At 40.1% G+C, this 21,920-nt stretch overlaps 1 protein-coding gene across 3 annotated transcripts in view; it reads left to right on the forward strand.

Moving 5' to 3' along the window:
• The first annotated feature begins 14,729 nt into the window (after positions 1–14,729).
• Positions 14,730–21,920, forward strand: part of MPPED1 (metallophosphoesterase domain containing 1) — a 73,441-nt gene continuing 66,250 nt past the window's right edge. For all 3 annotated transcript variants that reach the window (XM_050925075.1, XM_050925067.1, XM_050925103.1), the window contains exon 1: positions 14,730–15,020. The gene's annotated coding sequence lies outside the window, so the exon portion shown is untranslated. The remainder of the gene's footprint in view (positions 15,021–21,920) is intronic.

Below are 21,920 nucleotides of genomic sequence, written 5' to 3' on the forward strand. Positions count from 1 at the left end.
AAAATAAGACTAGATTTATACCATCCCAGTTTCCTTTACAAATGGTATGGATTTAAGACTGATTAATCTCTTGTTTGGCTTTATCACTGGCTCTTTAAAGAATGTTCTTGCCAGGTCCTGTTCTGGAAAACAAGGATTTAAAAAAAAAAATCCTGCTGTAACAAAATTAAAACAAAGGTATCTCTCTGTATGCACCTTTTAATAATACAAGTATCAAACACATCAGATGTAACGTACTGTCATGTATGCCTCTCTCAAGATGAAGACTTCAAAGGTTGTGCTTTTACCTAGGGTGAATTTGTTGGGGGCGGGGGGAATAATTTTTGGAGAGGTAGCATGATCCAGAGGATAAGGCACTGGACTGGGAGTCAGGAGACCTAGGTTCAATTCCTGGCTCTGATATGCAATCAGACATTCTGTGCCTCTGTTTCTCTCCTCCCATCCCTTTGCCTGTCTAGAATGTGAGCTCTCACTATGTGTATGCACAGCACCTAGAGCAATGGAGCCACAATCTTCTTTGAGGCCTCTAAGCACTACTATAATACAAAGCTTCTTCTGCGCCCAGCCCAAGGAGAATATCTCAAAAACCACCATACAAGAATGCAAAACAACTCTTTACCCATTTCCTTTTTGTTCTGCCAAAACCACAAACAAAGCAAAAATAAAGGTAAAAATAGCTCATTTAGCTTTACGTTCCTAGTAGAACTTTGATGGCAACCACAAACAATGAATTATATATACTTTTCTTTCCAGCTAATAAAATAAACCATTCATTCCTTTCCAACAGACTATATATTCCAAACATATTTAATGTACATTTAAAATACTGGTTATTTCCTCAGTCACATTAATTTCCTTTTTAAAAAGCTACAGTAAATAAACCTAATAGTACCTTGGAACTTCTATGGTACCTTTCATCCAAAGATCTCAAAGCACTTACCACACATCCATTAATTTAGTGTCACCCTTAAGTGGTAGATTAGCATTACTATCTTTATTTTTCATGTAGGTAAGCTGAGGCACAGAATGGTTATATGACTTTTAACAGGTCACTGGGAGTATTAACACTGATTTAAATTGGATTGAAAAGCCCATCATTGGTAGAGCTGGGCATAGGTCTCTGGACTCCTGACTCACAACCCCTTGCTCAACACTGGGTCCCTTAGCAGGTTTATAGACTTTATAAAAGGTTATGCCTTTGTGTCTTGAAAATCAGGGTAAAGATAAGTGCTGTTGTTTTTTCACGTGACAGTGTAGTACTCTGGGAAGTAATGAAACAAAATTAAGCATAGGCATAAAGAAAAATGTAAATAATTAAACAAATTAAGGAAGCTATCAATTATCTCCTATTACACACAGAGTTCAATATGAATTGTGTATATCAAAAATTCTCTGGTAAAGCAACACTTTAGAGAATTTTAATTCATAGTGTGAACTATTTTCTGGCAAACAAAATTTTTTCTGTGAATGTGTGTTCTTTAAAGGTTTATTTTGTCACCTCTTCTCCTAGATTTACTATTATGTAGTCTCTCAAAGGTCACAGTCAGGACCGTAGCTCCACTGTGTTGGGCACTGCACAAATGCAGAGGAAGAGACAGTCCTTGCCCCAGAGAGCTTACACCCTCTCCCTCCCACAAACTTGCCTCCTTCCTAAACAGGATATTGGAAATGCTAATCTCTTTATTTTCCATATTTGGAAAAAGATAGATCTGGAATTAATTACAGCCACTCGCAGTTAAATCCAAACAACATGAAGGTTACAGTATACGAGTAGACCTTCGTTATGTCTTACTTTGCATCATATTACTAGCTGTGAATTTTGATGTACTTACACTTTAACTCAAGCTCATAATTAGAAAATGGAAGGTTTGATAATGTAATTATCATTTCATGCAAATGATGGAAACTACTCAAGTCTTTTTCCCTTCCATAGAAATGCTGTTACTTATGGTTTTTTTTCTTCTGATGCTGAGCCTCTAATTCTGACTTTGAAATGATTTACATCAGAGATACTCAAGAATGATTCTTCCTATTTCCAGATACATTACCCTTGTACCTCTTTTGCTTTGTGGTTTGAATAATGACCAAGTTTCCATATCTGAAGTGAGTCTCATGTTTCTCTCTTTTCTTTTTGTTCAGTCTTTGTTTTATAAAGTGCCCAAAATTATTGGCAAATTGACTCAAACCACGTGAGCCCAGGGGAACCTTAACAGAGTGTCCAATTCCTGCATTTAGACATGCTATTAAGGCACCCACATTTCTAAATTGGATTCTCATGTATCAATTATTATTTGTGGAACACTGATAGTATGCTTCACTTTGTACAAAACAGAGGCAGAGATGACCTCTCCCATCAGAAACTTTTGTTCTAAAATTCAAGCTTCTTTCTAAATATATGCAACTATACTTTCAATTACATAGCACCAAGTTGCTGAAACCCTTTATTGTATCAACTGTTGGAGATTCTTGAGAGCATTTTGCATACAAAATTTTACCCATGCTAATAAGAAATACCAATTCCTTTGCATTTCTATTATTTACTATTTCTGCAGGTAGTGTTCTAGACAAATAAAAAGATAGGTTCCCTCTAAGGATCTTACAGTCTAAAGACTTGATCCTGTAAATATTTATTAGCAGGTGTAGGCTTACTTCCATGAGTAATTCCATTGAAGCAAGCACTATGCCTAGTAGATTTACAGTAGTGAAGATTTATAGTAGTGAAGTAGTAGAGCACAGCCAAGGATGGCAAACAAAGTAAGATGGTGGAGGTTGGGGAAACTGCAAGCTTTGCAACTGTAAAAGAATGTGATATCAGTTATTGTATATACACATATTGTTAATTCTTTTTTTCTTTTGGAAGTACTCTACTTTGAAGGACAGAAGAAGTGGAATGAATATTAGGAGAGGTTGTTGGAAGGCTAACTGAAAGAAGTTTCCTAAGGAAGGATTTGAAGGCAAGTAAGGTTGTACAGCATGGGATCAAGGAGAATATTTTAGGCACAGGTGTGGTTTAAGAAAAAGTCACAGCGACCAAAAGAGAAGTGACAAGCCACACTGCTCTGGCAGAGCACACGGTGTGAACTGGGGACTAACTTGGAGATGATATATAGGAAGGCATGGAGCTGGTATTGCTCTGAAAGTAAGAATGAAGAGTTTAAATCTGATGTGGAATGAGGTAAGAAGCCAATGCAGAGATTCAAAGGTGAGGTGTGGATGACTGGAAGAGTAACACCACTGGAGTGGTAAGCAAGGAAAATGACATTTGCTGAATCACTGTGGATAGATTGGAGAGGAAAGATGTAAGAATCCTGAAGGTCAAAGAGGAGTAAGTTGTCATAGTTAAGGCAGGAGGTGAACTGGGTAAGAACCAGTGTTTTAGCAACAGAGATGAAGAAAGGACTTATTGTAGTGATTGTCTAGAGAAATAAACAAAGATCTAGCAGCAGCCTGGATGTGGTGGAGAAAAGGAAAGGAAGTTCGGACATGACATTGAAGTTGTGAGTGTGTATGGCTAGTTTGGTATCTGTTTATCTGAGAATCTCTCTGTCTGTATGATAATATCCTAATCGTGATCAGCAGAGGCATCTGTGCCATCTCAGGTTAAATGGGAGGAAGTAGCTGGTAGAGTGTTCTCTTTGACTTTGGAATGCATTTGTTATAAAGATGTGTTAAGCTTCATTTAGGCATATGACAAACCTCACCTTTGTTCATGGTCACTTGGGGTTGGGGAAAGGTTGATTTGGGGGATTTAGATGCAGGTAGATAGCTAGCTGCTTGAATTTGTGTACTGAACCCAGTAACTTGAATTTCTGTACTTATTGCTGCTATTTAAGGGGTATGAAATTTGGTGCTATAAAATTCTACAGAAATTATATGCAAACCAAAAGATGAGTGGTGGAACTATCAGCTTTGACAACAAAGGGAGAAGAGGCTTTTGGGGAAAAGTTGAAGATACCAAGATCCCTATTAGCTCCATTTGGTAAGAGCTGGTAACTAGACAACCAGGATGAAAGTTCAAACAAACAGCTACAGATGCTAGATTCATAGCAGGGGGAAAGGTCAGGGGAATGTGAGGTAGATATGGGAGCCACTGGCAAAGAGGTGGCAATTAAAGCCATGAGAGTGGATGAGGTCATCCAGTAAAAGGGTGTATAGGAACAACAGGAGGGAGACCAAGGACCCAGAGCGACACCTGGGGTGGAGAGGAACCACTGAGTAAGAAGATGAAAGAGCATTCAGGAAGATGGGACGATAATCAATAAAATCAACCAATACCAAGAAAGCCCAAGGAGGAGATGGTAAAAGAGGAGTAAAATGCTGGCTCTTTTGAAAACTGCAGCAAGATCAGGGAGAATTAGCACAGAGAGCAAGCGCCTTGCTCTTGGCCAGAAGCAGGACATTAGTAAGTCTCAGTAGAGTGGAGGGGATGGAAGCCATATTGCACAGGATATCTGAGCTATAGCAGAGAAATCTGAGGCAGGAAGAGCAGACTGCATGTTCAAGACACTTGGGACTGAAGTGAGAATGAAAGATAAGAGTGAAAAAGGTGGGAAGTGACAAGGTTGATGCAAAACATAGATTAGAAGGGGGAACACATCAGAATAATGAGGACTCATTTTTAGGTATAATTTGCAGCAATGTAAGAGCAGTTGTTCAAACAAAATTAATAAAAGCCAAATCAACATTTTTCAGTTTTACTTCAATAGCACAAATCATATTGCCCCCTTGCCCTCTCCCTTGAAGTTATTCATTTGTGAAACTATACAAGATCAGGTATGAGAAAAGTGTAATGGTTAAGAACAGATGTACTGGGTTTGCTGTTAAAAGACATACAATTTTAAAGACTGCATTTTCTCTTCTAGTACAATATAAATAACAATAGCTTACCCACCCACATACAGTATATTTAACATGTGTTGAAGACAAATAGATTCAATACATTCCCTTGTCATGGAAAATAGTGAGAACAACATGTTGATGACATTGAAACTGTAACAGATTATATTTCTAAATGTTTCAACATGTTTGACACATTATTTTCTGCAATTCTAACATCACTGGCATGAGATTCCTATTTTCCAAGCTTAATAGTATCCTTTTTCCATGTTTTTTCTTACAATGTAAACATAAATGTTCCTATTTTGGATTTTTCTGTGCTGTCTATCCAAATTACACAACCTTAGTGTGTGGGGTTCACTTCTGCCTGTGCCTATGTTTTTCCACTGCACAATTTAAGATGACAAAAGGCATTCTTTTTATGTCCAAAAAATGAATAAATATTTTCATCACCAGGGTAGTCTTGCAGGCAAGTTACACATAAATACATATTAGCCTTGGTCCAAAAATGGGATCTTTCAATTTATGAAGGACAATCACTCACTAATACTGCCCCTCATACTTGGAAGGAGCTCCTCACATGAACATCCACAAAGCTACCTTATTGTCCTCCTTAAAACTCTTCTTTGCCATAATACCTACAAATAACCTGACAACAGATACGGAGTTGGTGTGCTGAAACCACTGACACTCATGCTGACCATTTTTGCCTTTTTTCTTGGTACTTCCCTGTCTGTCTGTATCTACTTGCTTTCACATCTTATACTTACTTTTTAAGGTCATTGGGGCATGTTTTTGTTCTGTATTTGCCCAGTACCTAGAGCAATGGATCCTGATCCATGACTGAGGCTCCTGAGCAGTACCACAATACAACTAATAATAATATTAATGCTCTTGTCTATTTTAATAAGCCACAAAAGCAGTCTAGTAAGCGTGTACGTAGAGTTATGTGAAACCTCCCTTAATTCAGTGTGAGTGGGTTTTGCAGTGGATATTTTTTGTACCCATCTTATCTCTGTTGGTTTGCTTGGCATTTCAGATTCACATAGAACCAAAATTATAGGACCAACCCATATGAACCCCAGATACATGCAACTGGTGAATTTTGCCACTATAGCTTTTTCAATCCTCAGCGATTCACTTTTCTCCTAGCAGGCCCCAGAACTCCTACCTTTTACCTTTGAAGAATTTTGAGATGGTTCAGGTGGAGCATCTTCAATCCTTCTCCTATTTCACAGTGTTCATAAAGGGACAGCTGCTCCCTCATTCTCCCTACCTCACAAACAGAAGTTCAGGGAACACAAAGTGGCTTGGCTTAGGGTTTTATTGTGGGCCTTCCATATAACTACATTCCTGTGTGCGAGGAAAGTACATCCTACGTAAGTCAAAGGAAGCTACTGAGTGCTCAGCACTTTTCAAAGTCAGGCTGCTGCCTCAATAGGAATTTAGGGCCCTGATTTTAGACTCCTATTTTTTTTTAAGTCTCTGCCTGTGTCAGTAGTGCAAACTATAGTTAAGAATTTAGTGTTCACATGTGTGGAAGCACTATGCAGACAGAATGAAAGCCATAGAAAAAGTTAGAAGAAAAAGCAGTACAAAGATTTTAAAGTTCTTAAGTAAAATCCTAGCTGTCAATGGGAGCTTTGCTATTGAGTTCATTGGGGCCAGGATTTCACAATTTCAGTTGGGGCAATGAGCTGAGATAATCACTTGATAGGGATTAAATGCAACCATATGATACATGTAGCTTGGCATAACAACTTCTTCAACTGCCAGAATACAGTGGGATTGAGAGGCCAGTTTCTTCTTCTTCTGGACTAGATGGTCTATGAGTAATTATGTGGACAATATCTGATGCTTCTAATATACATTAGAATTTAAAAAAAAATAAACATTCCTGCTCATTTAGCCAGGTCTTTTAAAAATACATTATGCGCACAGGATATATCTGCACTTACTATAGCTATCGGTTGCAACCTGATATCCTGTACCAGGAATATGAAAGAGATATGCACTGTCTGGGCAAATTTGCTCGAGTTTGGTAGAGAGATTATTTATTCCCAGGTTTTGTTGTGTTTTGGTTTTTTTAGTATAAAATAAAATCTTGCTGGTGGGCTGGGAGAGGTTCAAAGGAAGGATTCTCTTCCCTTTCTCTCCCACTGCACCCCACTAGTTGTGCAGGCATCCAACACAGCACTACCCTGATTACTGGAAGGGGGAGCTGGCTCTCTCAGCTGGTGGCATTCCACAGTTGTAGTAGGAGCAGGGGGAAAAGTAAGCTGCTGACTGCTTGAGAGGACCACAAGTTGCTCTTTTTTGGAACAACAGTAAGAATGCTACTAAATATGTTACCTGAATCATGCTGCCACTATGATGGCTCCTAGTCCTGCTAGTCAGCTGCTGGCCCTCTCTACTTATCTTATTGTATGTCATGCTTCTACTTGTGGTAGCTAAGCTCCTCTTCCTGTGTACCTTCTGTTAAAGCAGGAGATTTCTTAGGTCAGTGATTCTCAGACTGGTTCACAAAGCAACAGTAGGTGCTATAGAAAGTTCCTTTTGTCAGACTGATGAAGAATCTATCAGTCTTCAAGTAGCCATTCTGCTGTCTAGATGTAGCCCCCTCCAGAATTCTTAAAACAAGATTTTTTTTCTGAGTACCTAAAGCAAAATACTGTGGTCTTTCTTTACCCTTTCTTGGACTCCCTACAAATACACAGAATCACCCAGCACATGCAACATTCCCTTCCTGGTTTATTAACAAAACATCATTCAAATCTCCGAGCTCTCTTCCACAAACACCGCACTTTCTTTCTAAAACTCTCTCTTTCCTATGGTCTTTCCCAGCAGCGGCTTCTACTCCTGCTCCCTGGATGCACATACTGAGTGTTTCACTTGGATAGGAGAGCAAGCCTCCTACATAGCCTGACACTAAACCTGTTCTCCCCCTATGCAGGCTCCTTTTTATAGGAAGCATAAGCTTAGGGCTGCAATCAATCACCTGACTTGAGACACAGGGAAACACTCAAGGATAGCACCTGTTATAGCTTCTAAATAGGCTTAGCTTGTTTTCAAAGTGCTAAGCCCTCTCCATTCCCCCTTTAGGTGAACTAAAGGTGAAGGTACTCTGCTTTTTGAAAATTGGACCAAACTTTTTTAGGACCCTAAATATGGGTACCCAAGTTTGAAAATGTGGCCATTAGGCTTAGTTCCTCTCTCCGCTGAAATTTTTTTTTGACCAGATAAAAGAAACATGGTCCTTTCCCTCACCCTGCATAACTGTATCGGGTCTTATTTTGTCAGGTGTTTTTGTGATACAGACTGAGCCACAATCAAATGTACAGGTGACTCCAAATTCAGCGAGCCATAAGGAGAATAGTATTAAGCTGTAAAGTGACCTGAAAAGATCAGAGCATCATGGACTTCAGGACCTGAAGAGAGGAGCCCTAATAAATGTAAAGCCCTACACACAGCGAGAGGAAATAAAGCTATTCAGATAGGGAATAGTAGGAAGTAATCAAAAAGCAAACACTGTTTTAAAGTGCAAACATTGCATTAAAAAAGTTGATTTTCCTCCACTCTCCTTCCCTAATATTACCTTTACACGTAAGCCCAATCTAGCTGCTACAGGGAAGGATTCAGAGGGTCACAATATGAAAAAAGTTAGAGAACAAGGGTCTTAAAATGATCTATGGAGAAAATAATACACTTTCAAATGCACTTCAAAGTGTCTTTTCTTAGGTCAACTGATAAATAGGCCTGTATAAGAGCTGGGTATTACTATTATTTTTAGCCAGTAAACCCAAAGTACCAAGTGAAAGACTCCCCCATTTTCAAATGTCTAATAGATTTGAACTGCTGCAGTGTCATTTAGAAATAGGTGTTTTTACCTTTTTCTAACTAACTAACTAATGTAATAAAACAACTTTGTTAACATTATTATTGAACTACAACCTTCTGAAATTGAGAGTTCAGGTTAAAAACCAGGGCAGGCACGCCAGCCTTAATTATTCATATTCTTAGCTTATAAGCTCTTTGAGGCAGAGACTGGATCTTTACCTCTGTTTGTATAATGCCTATCACAATGGACCTCAGAGCCTCACTGGATACTTCATAACATGTATATTAAATTATATCTTGTGAAAAACAAAAGGCTCAAGGGTCAGAGGTACTAATATTTATGAAGCCTGATGGATGCAGTATCAGCATGACTATTTATTATTATTTCAAAAAGTCCCCAACTACTCATTCAGTAGTACTTCCTACTTATACAATGCCTTCTATATGAGGATCTCAAAAGGCCTTTACAATCACTCATTGATTCACAACACCTGTGAAGTAGGGTATTATAATTATCCCCATTTTACAGATGGTGGAGGGAAAGGTAGAGATGTTAAAGTCAAAAATGGGGGGCCATTCTTGGAAATTTTGTCTTTAATGATTTGCCCAAAAAGTCACACAATGAGTTGCCCAAAAAGTAGCAGAGCCGTGAACAGAAGAGAGTAGTCTTAACTCAGCCTTTTGCTCTAATTTTGAGACAGGAATTCACTTATCTATGAGTTTCCTGGTCATGATGGTTTAATATGACTATATTGTGTGCTTCTGTGGTTTAATTGTTATGTTATTAGGGTAAGTAAAATAAAGCTGCAGCTTTTCTTTTGCCATATTAGTGCAGTTTAATTACATTTGGGAAAGGCGAAGAGGAGAGTGGGAGCTTGCCAGCATTAATGCTGTCTGTCATTCACAGCCCATTGATGACAAGGAGTTGAAAGCTTGGCAGTTACTCTCGTAATCAGCAACCTGGCTGATGACGAATGGAAAGATTATGTGAACTATCCAAAAAGGGGCTGGGGGAAGTTCTCCAAAGAAAAAAACAAAAGAACAAAGGGCAGAAGAGGGACCCAAATCCAACACTAAGCCCTTTGTGTACACTTTACATGAAAGACACTCTACAAAATAGTTGTAGTATTCAATGAAAAATTCCATTAGAAACTATATCTAATGTAGGATCTACATTCCTAAAAGTACAAGTACAAATATTAACAGTTGATTGTTGCTCAAAGTAATTTGGAAATATACATTTTTTCTAATTGAAGAATATTTTATTGATGAAAAATACAGCTTGCTAATAATATGGATGGTCTCGCCTCATTTTTATTTTTCATTGCATTAGCAGAGGAACCTATAGAGCCTTTCAAAAATATAGATCCTGTTTTTCTGAGATGAGGATGAGTACTGTTATTTCCTTTCATTAATAATGACATGAAATAGGCAACCATCTGCTGCTCTGGGTACCTTTGATATTATTTTAAATAACACAAAAAAACCCACCCCAACAATCAGCAAAGCTCAAGAAAAATTCCAGCAAGACATAACCCTCTACACAACCCCATGGAGAGGATTTTCTCCACCGAAGGTCTGTGCCCCATTAATAATCACCCTCATCAAACCCTGTGTTAATTGGGTTTGCCTGGGTAAATGAGAAGAATAGATTCCATTGTTGTTGTGGCTTATCAGGTACAGTGGATGATTTGGGATTTTTCTGCTTCATTTGTCATAATCTAAGCATAATAATACTTGGCCAACCCAATTACTGCACCTTATAAAAGTGTCAGCCACTTCTCACATGCCCCTTCTTGGCCTAGACTGTCTTTGTGCCACCCTTCCTCAGTTTCCCCTCCATGCAAGCTTCTGAAGCATTTCACAAAGGTTTATGTCCAATAACACCACTGTTTCTTTGGATCTCGTTTTGTAAATAGCCAATATTCATAACTTCAACTACAAAAATGGTACACACATACAGATAGCATAATTGTAATCAGCAATTCATAACCTCTTCATAGACACCTCACATGACAACCTTTGTACAATATTTGCTGCAAATATATGACCATGGATACAACAATGATCTATACGGTCACCGTTCATGTCAATAACCTCACAGTAACAAATATAGCTTTTTGCTTGGTTTTGATCCATGAAGTGTTAATATCTGGCAGATATCAAATCTGAAACTGGATATGACAGCAACTTTACAGGGAGAGAGCTGGTTGGCAGAAGGGGATTGTGTGACTGAGGAAGGAAAAGAGATGTGCAGTGGGTGAAGGATTTAGGGATGTGGAAGTGGGTGGAGGGAGGGAGTTGGGTAGCAGAACAATGGTGAGTTGCAGATCCCAGAAGCACCACTGACTACCCACATTTGACTACAAACTGTCATTCATCATTGTACTAATACTCCTGTATCCCATTCTGCAATGGCACTTTGGTTACAGAAGCCTGCACCCTTTATTTACTTAATAAATGTCCTGATTGATTATAATGCAATGAACTAAATAAAACTATGCATGAAATATTGTCAATTAACAACATAGACAACCCAGCCAGAAAAAACAACTTTGCAAAAATAAAGTCATGCACTGCTCCACCACTTCTCTCCACTCCTGCTGATCTCATGAACTTCTTGTTTTGCACAACTGTTTTCCTTTAGATAATTACATGTTTCTGTATCAAATGAAATTCTTCAGTTTTTGGTTTTTGCTGCATAAATAAAATGTCCATATGTTGCAATTTCTGCTGTCAATAATAATCTTTTAAAAATAGGATATAAAAGCTTCTCCACCTTCAAGGATCAATCTCTTTGCATAACCAAGAGCAACTGCAGCTCATTTTTTAAAAAGCTTTGTAGCCCCATGAATTGAATAGAAATCATATAGCAAATGTATACGTAAATGACTGATTGGTTAACATATGATTCTAGAATATTTCTAGAGTTTTTGACCATAATTTTCTATTAGGACATTAATAATAGATAATGATACTTAGAACTTGTCTAGAACTTTTTTTCTAAATATCTTAAAGTCTTTCAAAAAGTTACGTATTACTCATTTTACACATGAGGAAATGGAGCAACCAAACACCCAAAGATTTTCAAAAATGGATGTCTAAAGTTAGGCTCCAAAATTCATATTTAGCCATCTAAATAGGTGGCCTGACTGTCAAGAACTGAGCACCCAGCAGTTCCCAGGAGGGGCTCAGCACTCTTGAAAATCAGCCCACTTCTTTACTTAGGCAGGAACTCAGTTTTAAAATGTTAGCCCCAATATTTACTAATTACAGGGGAGTCGCATCTTACATGGGGGTTAGGTACTGAAGTCAGCGCATAAGGCAACAATCGCATATAGTCAAATGTTCATTGAGTGGAATGGCGGGTGAAATTGCCCACACTATAGGTACAGTATTTACATTGTTATTTTTCTCTTTTTTGTTTTGTTTTGCCGAGCGTGTATAGTTAAAATAGCGTACATTAAATGCACCTATGATACGACTCCACTGTCTTCCCACACAGCTAGCACACATCATTGTCCAGTAGGTCACATTTGAACCAGTGCACAGGTGTCCAATATATTCTTGGAGGGGTTTGAATAATTTCAGCTTAGAATTACAGTAGAACTTAAGAGTTACGAAAACCTCAGAAATGAAGGTTGTTTGTAACTCCGAAATGCTCATAACTCTGAACAAAATGTTACAGTTCTTTCAAAAACTTACCACTGAACATTGACTTAATACAACTTTGAAACTTTACCATGCAGAAGAAAAATGCTGCTTTTAACCATCTTAATTTAAATGAAACAAGCACAGACAGTTTCCTTACCCTGTCAAAAAAAGTTAACTTTCCCTTTATTTTTTTAGTAGTTTACGTTTAACATAGTACTGTACTGTACTGTATATCAGGCTAAGCAGGGCCGGCAGCCAGGACCCCAGATCAGCAATGGGATGAGCCGCTCAGCCCACTGCCAGTCTGGGATCCTGGCTGCCAGCCCCTTGTCTGCCGGGGTCCTGGCCTCCAGCCCTGCTCAGTCTGCTGCCGGCCTGGATGGACCCTGGCCAACGGGGGACGTGGAGGGAACACCAGACCAGCAGCAGGATGAGCCGCTCAGCCCACTGCTGGTCCGTGGTTCTGTCTGCTGCCCACGCTGCCAGTCTGGCACACAAAACCTTTTACTGGCACATGAAACCTTAAATTAATGAAGACTTGGCACACCACTTCTCAAAGGTTGCCGACCCCTGTACTAGAACAATGGGTCTCAAACTGTTGTACTGGTGACCCCTTTCACATAGCAAGCCTTTGTGTGCACCCCTCTCCTTTTAAATTAAAAACACTTCTTTACCTATTTAACACCATTATAAATGCTGGAGGCAAAGTGAGGTTTGAGATAGAGGCTGACAGCTCGTGACCCCTCCATGTAATAACCTCATGACCCCCTGAGGGGTCCCAACCCCCAGTTTGAGAACCCCTGTACTAGAAGATTGTGTAGCATAGCCCTTCATATGTTTATAATTAGTGTCTCGTCTATGTATTCATTTAACTTTCAGGCTCTCTAGTTATAATATCATATGATAGGATCATTAATATATCATAGTGTGTTCCTGACCTAATTTTGAAACTAGCAGGAGCTGTTCACGTTCAGTACCTTTGAAAGCCATGTCACAAGAGGTTTGGGGCAGAGACCTTTTCTCATCTTTCTCAGTGGTGCTGTATAAATATTTTACATTTTGTAAAGCATCTTTCCCCCCAAAGGGTTGCTAAGTGCCTCTTAGGCAGCACCACTGAAACATAGTCACCCCTAAGGTGGCAAGACAGCAACTATTCTACTTCGCTCACTGCACCAGAGTAGGGAAATTTTGGCCAAGGATACCAGGGGAAGCCCCAGTGTTCATATGCCTCTTACTTTTTTAAAATGTCATGATAGGAGCACTGAATATTTTTGCACTTGCCACAGCTGAAAACAGGTACTTTTTAGTCTTGAATAAGTGTCAAATCATCAGCATAAATCTGCACAAAGGGTGTGTGTGTAAGGGGAGACCTCTATTCATTCCCTCTGAATCACCTGGCACTGAAGACAGATTCTGGGCTAGATGGACCATTCATCTCACCCAGTACGGACATTCTTATGGGGTTGAGTGGGAATCCTGGCCCTGGTCAATGACCAGGGATCACCCAGCACAGGGTGGCAAGAGGGAGCAGGGCTCAGACAGTCCCAGGCTGGGACAGGACTACTGAGAAAGTCCCCAACAACACAGAGGGGGTCAGGGGATTCCCACTCCCTAGGGCCCCCAAACCAGCCAGAGAGAGGGGCACTCGGACACAGGGGGTTCCCCTTCCCCACCTCTGGCACCCCTAAACCAGTGGGGCCATAGAGCTGGGGCACCCTCTCCCCTCAGCCAGGCAGAGCTGGGAGTGGTTGTGGTTCCCCAGCTCCTGTGATCACCAAAAGCAGCCCAACGATGGGGGCCCCTACTGCAGGGCGCTTCCACCACCACCAGCCTGCGCGGGGGGCACCCGGAGAGCCCCAAACCATCCCATCCCCAGAGGGGCCGCCCAAGACCAGGTGAGAAGGGAAGGGCTCCGCCTCTCTCTCCGTCCGGAGCGCAGGGGCCGAGCAGTGGCCAACCCCCGGTCACATCGGCCCTGCAGCGGGGAGAAGCGGGCAGGCGCGGGAAGGGAGGGGGGATCCCCGGCCCCCCAAAGGAGGCGGGGGAGGGGAGCCTGGGCTGCCGGAAAAGAAGGTGGCTTGCAAAAAATTAATAAAAAATGCTGCGTCTTCTCAGCAGCCCTGGCGGGGAGGGTAAGTCTCGGGGGGTCTCCCCACTCCAGGGACGGGGGAGGCTCCTTGCAGCCCCCTCTACGCGTGCGGCGGCGGGGGAGGGGGGTGGCTCTCGGCTGGGGAAGGACGCGGGGTGGAGGGGAGGCTCGCCGCAGCTCGTTCCCCAGGTGCAAGGCGGGTGGCTGGGGGCAGCCAGGCGCCAAGGCTCCGTCTCCCTTCCGGGGTGGGGAGCCGGCGGGGGGGCGCTCGGTGCGCCGCCGCGCGAGCGTCTGGACCCCCTCCCTGCAAACCCCTCCTTCCCCCCCAAGCGCGTCAGGGGCTGGCTTCTCCCAACCAGGCTGCCCGGTGGGCTGCTCCGGGCTCCCTTCAAACAAACAAACAAACAATTGCCCCAGAGCTAGGGCGGGAGGAGGCAGCCGGCCAGGGGGGAAAGGCTGCTCGGCGCTTCCCGGCCCGGGAGAGGCGGCTGAGGAAGAAGAGGAGGGAAAGCAGCTGCAATCCTCTCGGCTCCCCTTCCCCTGCCTCAGCGCGGCTCTGCTGCTGCTTGGCTTCTGCCGGGCTGATGGAAGGGGCTGGCTGAAGGTAAGGACTGGCCCTGCGCGCTGAGAAGGGCTCGCTTGGGTTCTCTGTACCCACAGGGGTTGCGAGGAGGAGAGGAGCCCTCCCCACCTGTGCTCCAGTCTCCTAATGTCACCTTGGAAGTTACTTTGTTTGCAGAGTTCCCGTGGAGGCTCCTCAGGGCAGCCTGGGCATTGCACCACCTCTCCTCTGGAGCCAGAGACACTGGGGTGGGGCTGGACCTCGTTGTGCAGTGGCGCTTTAGCGGGGGCCTTTCAGTGTCATTTTCTTCACCCCATCTTTAACTATCACCAGCCTCCCGCAGCAGAACTCCCCAGATTTCATGCCACTGCCACTTTGTGCCCTCACCCTTGAGTGGCAAAACGAAAGGATAGTGGAGGTTGAATTGCTTCCTTTGTGGTGGGAGAGGCTTAGTGTCCTTCCAAAGTTTTGTTCCAGCAGGAAACTGTTCTATAAGTTTTTAGAAAATTAGGCTGTTTCTGGTATCATCTATTATGTTAGATGGTTGTGGTTTGGTATATAGTCTTATACATTAGATTCTTTTATAAGGGGGGAGGGGAACAGAAAAAATGGACATTTGGAGATTTGGATGTTTAGCTACTTTTAACTTGTGGCTTTATTAATAATTGTATTTTATCTGTCACAGTTGTAAATAACCTTTATTTACTGAATATAGTATCATCACTGTAAGACATAGTGCATGTGTACATTATATATAAAATTAAATCAGGAAAATAAAACATTGATTTAAATAAATCAGACTAACTCCTAACGTTTAAAACATTCCATCACTGCTTGGCAAGAAGATCAATAGCTGAAGATGCTCTCGCTATACACAATCCTGTCTTCACTATGCCATAGTTAAAAAGGGTCTGCTAATGATTATACTATTAATATTATTTTCCAACTTCAGTAAAAGTTAAATAAATGTAACAAGTGATTAATTTATAATATGGTCTAAAACTGTTTTTGGTATTCTGGATAAATCGATAACTAATCAAGATTATTAAACTATGAAAGTGGCTACTGCTGACACATACTAACAATATTTTGAAAAGATTTTACTATGTATTTTAAATACGAGTTTATATCCTAAATTTATGTACCCAAAATAGGCTTTTGACCCCTATGAGAAGAATATGTCTTTTGAGATAAGTATTTAAGGGGCCATTATATCCTGCAGTGGAGTACTAGCTTGTAATAAGACCCATGAATAATAAACTGTGTTTCATGGTGCCAGACACACTGGCAGTGTGTTGCATGCATAACACTTTTTGAATTGTTATTTTACATATGGATTTTCTTGGCATTCTTATATTTAGGAGATACACTATATATTATAAATGCATTAATTGATGGACACACATTACTTATACTGTAATTCAGCCATGGATTTATTGGGTATGATCTGGCTTTGCTGTTGTGATTTATCTCAGAGGGCAGAACATCTTGATTGCACACCCTTATAATTTTTATCTTTCTGTGAATGTACATTATATACACATATGCCATTCCCTCATTAGGTTTTATTAGAAGTAGAATAACCATTTAAAAAAATGCCTACATGAGTTCACACATAGAAAAATGCTCATTTCCAAGATATACAAATGTGCTTGATAGATTAGAGCAAATCTATAATGTATGTTTTAGAACCTTCCATTAAGCTGGGATTTTAAAAATGTTTGAAATGGTGTTAGCTTGTAAACATATGAAAATGCAAATTCATGTATAAAGTTGACACTCTAGTCTTACTTACGCAGGTTATGCTTTTATTTAACTCTGCATGTTCAGAGTTGGAGCTATTGGTATCAGTGTAAAGGGGGCTGGAGGTCTGAAGGAACACCACCTTTTTTGATGCTTTGACCTCTTGAGAGAAATAGTTCCATTAACAGTGTGGTTTTGTAGGAAAATCTCTTTTGATTCACTGAGGAGTTTCTATCAAAAGTTACAAAATAATTGTCTGCTTCTAGTCCTGTGGAAATCACTGGGAACGAGATTGGGCTCTGGGTTCCAAATTGGACTCACCTGAGTAGTTCCACTGGATTTGGCCCTCGTATTTCAGTAGAAGATATGGAGTGATGTGAAGAAGTCACTATGAGCACAGTTCCGCAACACTGAAGTCAATAAGAATTTAGCCTTTGAATTATACGGGAAAAGGCTTAAACCCTATGATACCAGATTACTATTTAATCCATTTATCAAAACAGTTCCTGTTTTCAGACAGATGAATCAATAATAAATAGTAAACAAAGAAAAACTATATTCCATTTATCGGGTCCTGTTTCCAGACAAACAAAACAATAATTAGTGAACAAAGAAAAATAGTGTATAGTAAGAATTTTAATACTCAGAACAGTAATAACAATTCTCATCCAAATTATTAGCAATAATAATAAAAAAGAAATCCATAAAGGCCATTTTCCAGACCTTGCTTTGACAGAAGCTAAGGGTGAAGGCCAAATTCTGAGGCGAGATGTAAGATAACGTAAATGAGACTCCCTTACACTTGTTGTACTGACATAAAGGAGTCTGAACTGGAAGAGACAGAACATGATTATTTTAAAATAGGGTGAGGGGTACTTCCATATTCTGACCTTACACTGTTAGACTCTGAATGGAGTGCACACATGAATAGACTTGAGTGTAAGGGTATCTGATTGAGTGCAAGGTGATCTTGCACCACCCTACACATTATCTCTGAATTTGATATGGAGTTTATGTTAACCCTCAATATTCTGGATTATGTCTATCAGAAATGTTAAGCATTTTTTTGTGCACGTAGGAGAGGGAGTTCTCATAGTTCATCTTCTCCTCTTTATTCCCCATTAAAAGCCCATGATAAAATAACTGAATTTACTGCTTGTGAAAGATGATAAGAATGGAAATGGAGTTGTGCAACTGTTTCTATGTAGAACAGATATAGTGTGGACAGTAGCAGAACTGTTCTGCTAATTAATATCAAACTGGTGCTGCGGGGACCACTTTAGAGGGATAAAGGAGTTTACTCTTTGTCTATTCACTCCTTACCCTCCTTGCTAAAATTGCCAACAGATGTGCCAGAAGTGATATGTTACCAGGAGTTATGTTAGTACACCTCTACCTCGATATAATGCGACCCGATATAACATGAATTCAGATATAACGCGGTAAAGCAGAGCTCTGGGGGGTGGGGATGCTGCGCACTCAGGTGGATCAAAGCAAATTCAATATAACATGGTTTCACCTATAACCTGGTAAGATTTTTTGGCTCTCGAGGACAGTGGTATATCAAGGTAGAGGTGTACTACCAACTTACCGTTGCTATGTAACTTCCAGTCATAGCTAATCTGGAGTGGATTCATTACACTGACTACATGTAAAATGCTTAATTTCCCCATTCAATCACTGACTTAAATGACTTCACTGGGAACAGGATTGGGCCCGTAATGTTCTTTCAACATACTCTATTGTATTTAATTACATAGGTACTTGTTAGAATCAATATGGTAAGGATGGGTCAGGATTTCCATTAAAAATGCCTATATTCAGAGGTATGTGTCTGTATATTTCAACTGTAAATATTTGCTCTGATTGAAGCTTGTCTTGTATTTTTTAGCTTATGAATTAATTGTTATTAATAACAAGGATACTGTCAATGGCATAACTATATTTTTAAAATTACATTTTCTTCAGAATCTTTTCTTCCTGACCTTCTACCCCAGTTCCTTCTCTATAGACCTAGTCCAACTCCTCTTAAGGTCGATGAAAGTCTTACTATTCAGTTAGAGACTGAATCCAGCAGAGCAGCTGCAGAAGCAGGGGTCAACGGACACTGATATTTTCTACAGTTTTGAGAGGATTTTCTCTGCCCTGTGATGATTGGCTGTTTGCTCCAACCTCCTCCAGTTGCTTCACCTCAGTGTTACTCCATGCCTGCCAATCTTACCTTCCATCCCTTCCTTCCTTCTCACTTGATCTGTCCCTATAACCCCTCTCCCTTCCCATGTCTTCTGTGTAATAGCTAATCCCTTCCTAACCACTCCTCTTTCCCCCCACCCAAGTAAAAGAACTAATGTGGCATTGCTGACTAAGCTTTTTGGGGAAGGGACTGTTTACTGCTCTATTTGTACAGTGCCTAGCACAATGAGGCCCTAATCTGGGTTGGTTCCTAGGTCATGCTGTAATAAACATAATTAATAATAATAATAACAGTGAGTTCAGTGGATGCCCAAACACACAAGTTCTACTTACTGGTTCTACAGTCATAAACTAACAAATTATTTTCTCAGACTTATATATAGCACCTGATCTTGAGAGTCCTTTCTTACATGAGTAGCCCTATTAACTTCAGTGGGACTTGTCATTCCTCACTGGAGGAAGGGGTTGCGGGATTGGATCCCTACTCAATCATGCTGGTACATAAGGAATATACAAAACAGCCACCTAAATTTCAGCTTCATTTTATAACACTTGTATATTAGGATTAGAAATCAGTGCCGTAGCTCAGCTTCCTTAGACACATGCACTGAGGGTTTCCTCCATGCACAGCTCTCCCCTTTCTGACATGAAAGGCAAGAGGGCTCATGCCTCTTGCATCCTCCCCTCTCCCATGGCCCTTATGGAGGGCACCATGTGAATCTGGAGTTTGTTCAGAGGGGAAAGAGCCCAAAAGCTGATACACATTTTGTCCAGCCCAAGGAGGCTACCTGGAGAAGATAACATGGTCTGAGCCCATAATATATTTTCTCTGGTAGAAGTCCTGTAGTGCAGCTCCTGTGTAAATGCAGGGTCTTTGTACAGATGGCTGTGGCTTCCAGCAGATCCCTGGAGATCTGACAGGTTTGGGGCTGATCCTGTGGCTTCTTCTACAGGCATATCCTGCTACCCCAGTGCTTTCATTCCTAATAGGGATGATATGAGAGGATCTCTGTGGAGATTTCCTCCTTCCAAAGGTTTTACCACGGGAGGGGATGACCTGGCTCAGTGGTTGATCGGGCAATGTGCTTTATCTTCAATACAGTTTTATCTTTTACCTATCAGTACAGAGAAATGCTATGTTTTAAAAAAGCATTGTTGATTCATTTTAGATCATTTAAAAAAAATACTGCCAGCACCTTAGGTTATTAACCTGAGAATTTTAAAATTCTACTTTACTTTTCTCCATTTTAAACTCTGTTCTTATTTTTTTGCATTTCCCTTACTTTCAGCAACAGAAATAGACTGGTAAGTTTTACTTTCTCATTCTCTTGCACTAACGTAATGCTGCAATGTTTGGGTTGTCAACACCAAATCTGAATGCTTAAATACAAACAAATTTAACTGAACACTTAAAATTATAGCATTTCTATTAATATTAGGCTTTGTAACACTCCCACCTTAATTTTAGTGTGAGGGAGATAAGCAAAAGTACCAGATAATGTCTCTTCAATGGCTAATGGGTGCCATGTTCTACCCTCAGATATGTGTGCACAACTTAGTGGGACAAGTTCTGCTTTCTTTACTCTTGTAAGTAGTCCCACTGAAGTCAGTTGTGATATTTGTGTGAATAAGGCAAACAGGGTTTGGCCCATGGGGAATTGCATATATGTATGTTCAGAGGCCAGGATTTGGCCAATTGTCTGGAGCATAACTCACTTGATGCAGTGTCTGGATGAAAACTATCAAAGGATGGCTGAGAACAGAGTTTTTCAACTGTGAGTTTAAACCAGACACTCCAAGTACTAGTTTGTTGCATGTATGTTTTAATACTTACTTGTAAATTTCTCAAATACAAAATATTTTGTTTTTTAAACATACTTTACTAGATAAAAGACAAACTCAAATTTCAGAGTGAAGTGTAGAATTAAATAATCACAGCACTAACTTGCTGATGCTTTCATGGCTTTTATACATCTACAGTTATTTTTTTCCTTAAACTGAGCATTGACTTGGTATGTCATTTTTCTTTACTGCATATCCTTAACTTCCAGTAATAATATCATGAAGTTTGATGAACATTAGGAGAGGAAAAAGAGATTTGCAGCTTTTATGTATGTATATAATATTTTCTTGACTAGACTTACTTATGTAGATTAGCTTCCTCTAATTTATTTAGGATTAATATAAATAACCTTAAACCAAAACTGTTAATTTTTCTGAAAGAGGACTTGGTTTATATGGTAAGAAAATGTGGCCACTTTAATACTTTGCTCAAGTATGATATGTTGGATACATTTAGTCAAGATCTAATGTAGGATTATAATAATTTATTTAGTTTCAATAAATATCTTCTCTTTGCTCAGTACATTGGTGTATGCAAACACTGTAATATTCTTATCTCCAAGATATACTAGGTGCTCATGATGTATTGTAAAATAGAGTCTCTTCAGGGTCTGAAGTGAAAACAGAAGTATTATTGTGCTGCATTTGTATTTAAGAATGAAAAGAATAAGTGAGCAAGTACCCCAGGACATGATCCAGTAAGTTGTATAGTTAATAATTTAAAAATGAAACAAATTTTTATAAAATGAAGAACAAGCAACTGCTATTTTGCGGGTGTTGGAATAAGAGAATTAGAAAGTGCAATCATGTAGTCATAATTCAAAATGATACATTCTAAAAGGTTTCTGAGCGGTAAATGTATTAAATCAGTATAGCTATTAGATTACTTTGGTGAAGTATTTTAATATTCAGTGTATTTTGACTGCATTCATCTTCCCTCCGTGTGTGCCTGTCTGTCCACAGGACTGTCCAGAATTGTGGCATACAATAAGTAAAACATTTCCATTGATGAAATTCAGCAGAAGTGGGCAAGGAGGCATAGTTTAAAAAGGAGACAGACTTTAATGTATCTTATTTCCTCCTTTTATATCTATTTACAATATTTATATAATCTTTTTTTGTGACAGTTTCACCCAACAACTGCTTCAGTGCTCTTTAAAAGTA

This window comes from Gopherus flavomarginatus, chromosome 1 (assembly GCF_025201925.1).
Source record: "Gopherus flavomarginatus isolate rGopFla2 chromosome 1, rGopFla2.mat.asm, whole genome shotgun sequence".
NCBI lineage: Eukaryota > Metazoa > Chordata > Testudines > Testudinidae > Gopherus > Gopherus flavomarginatus.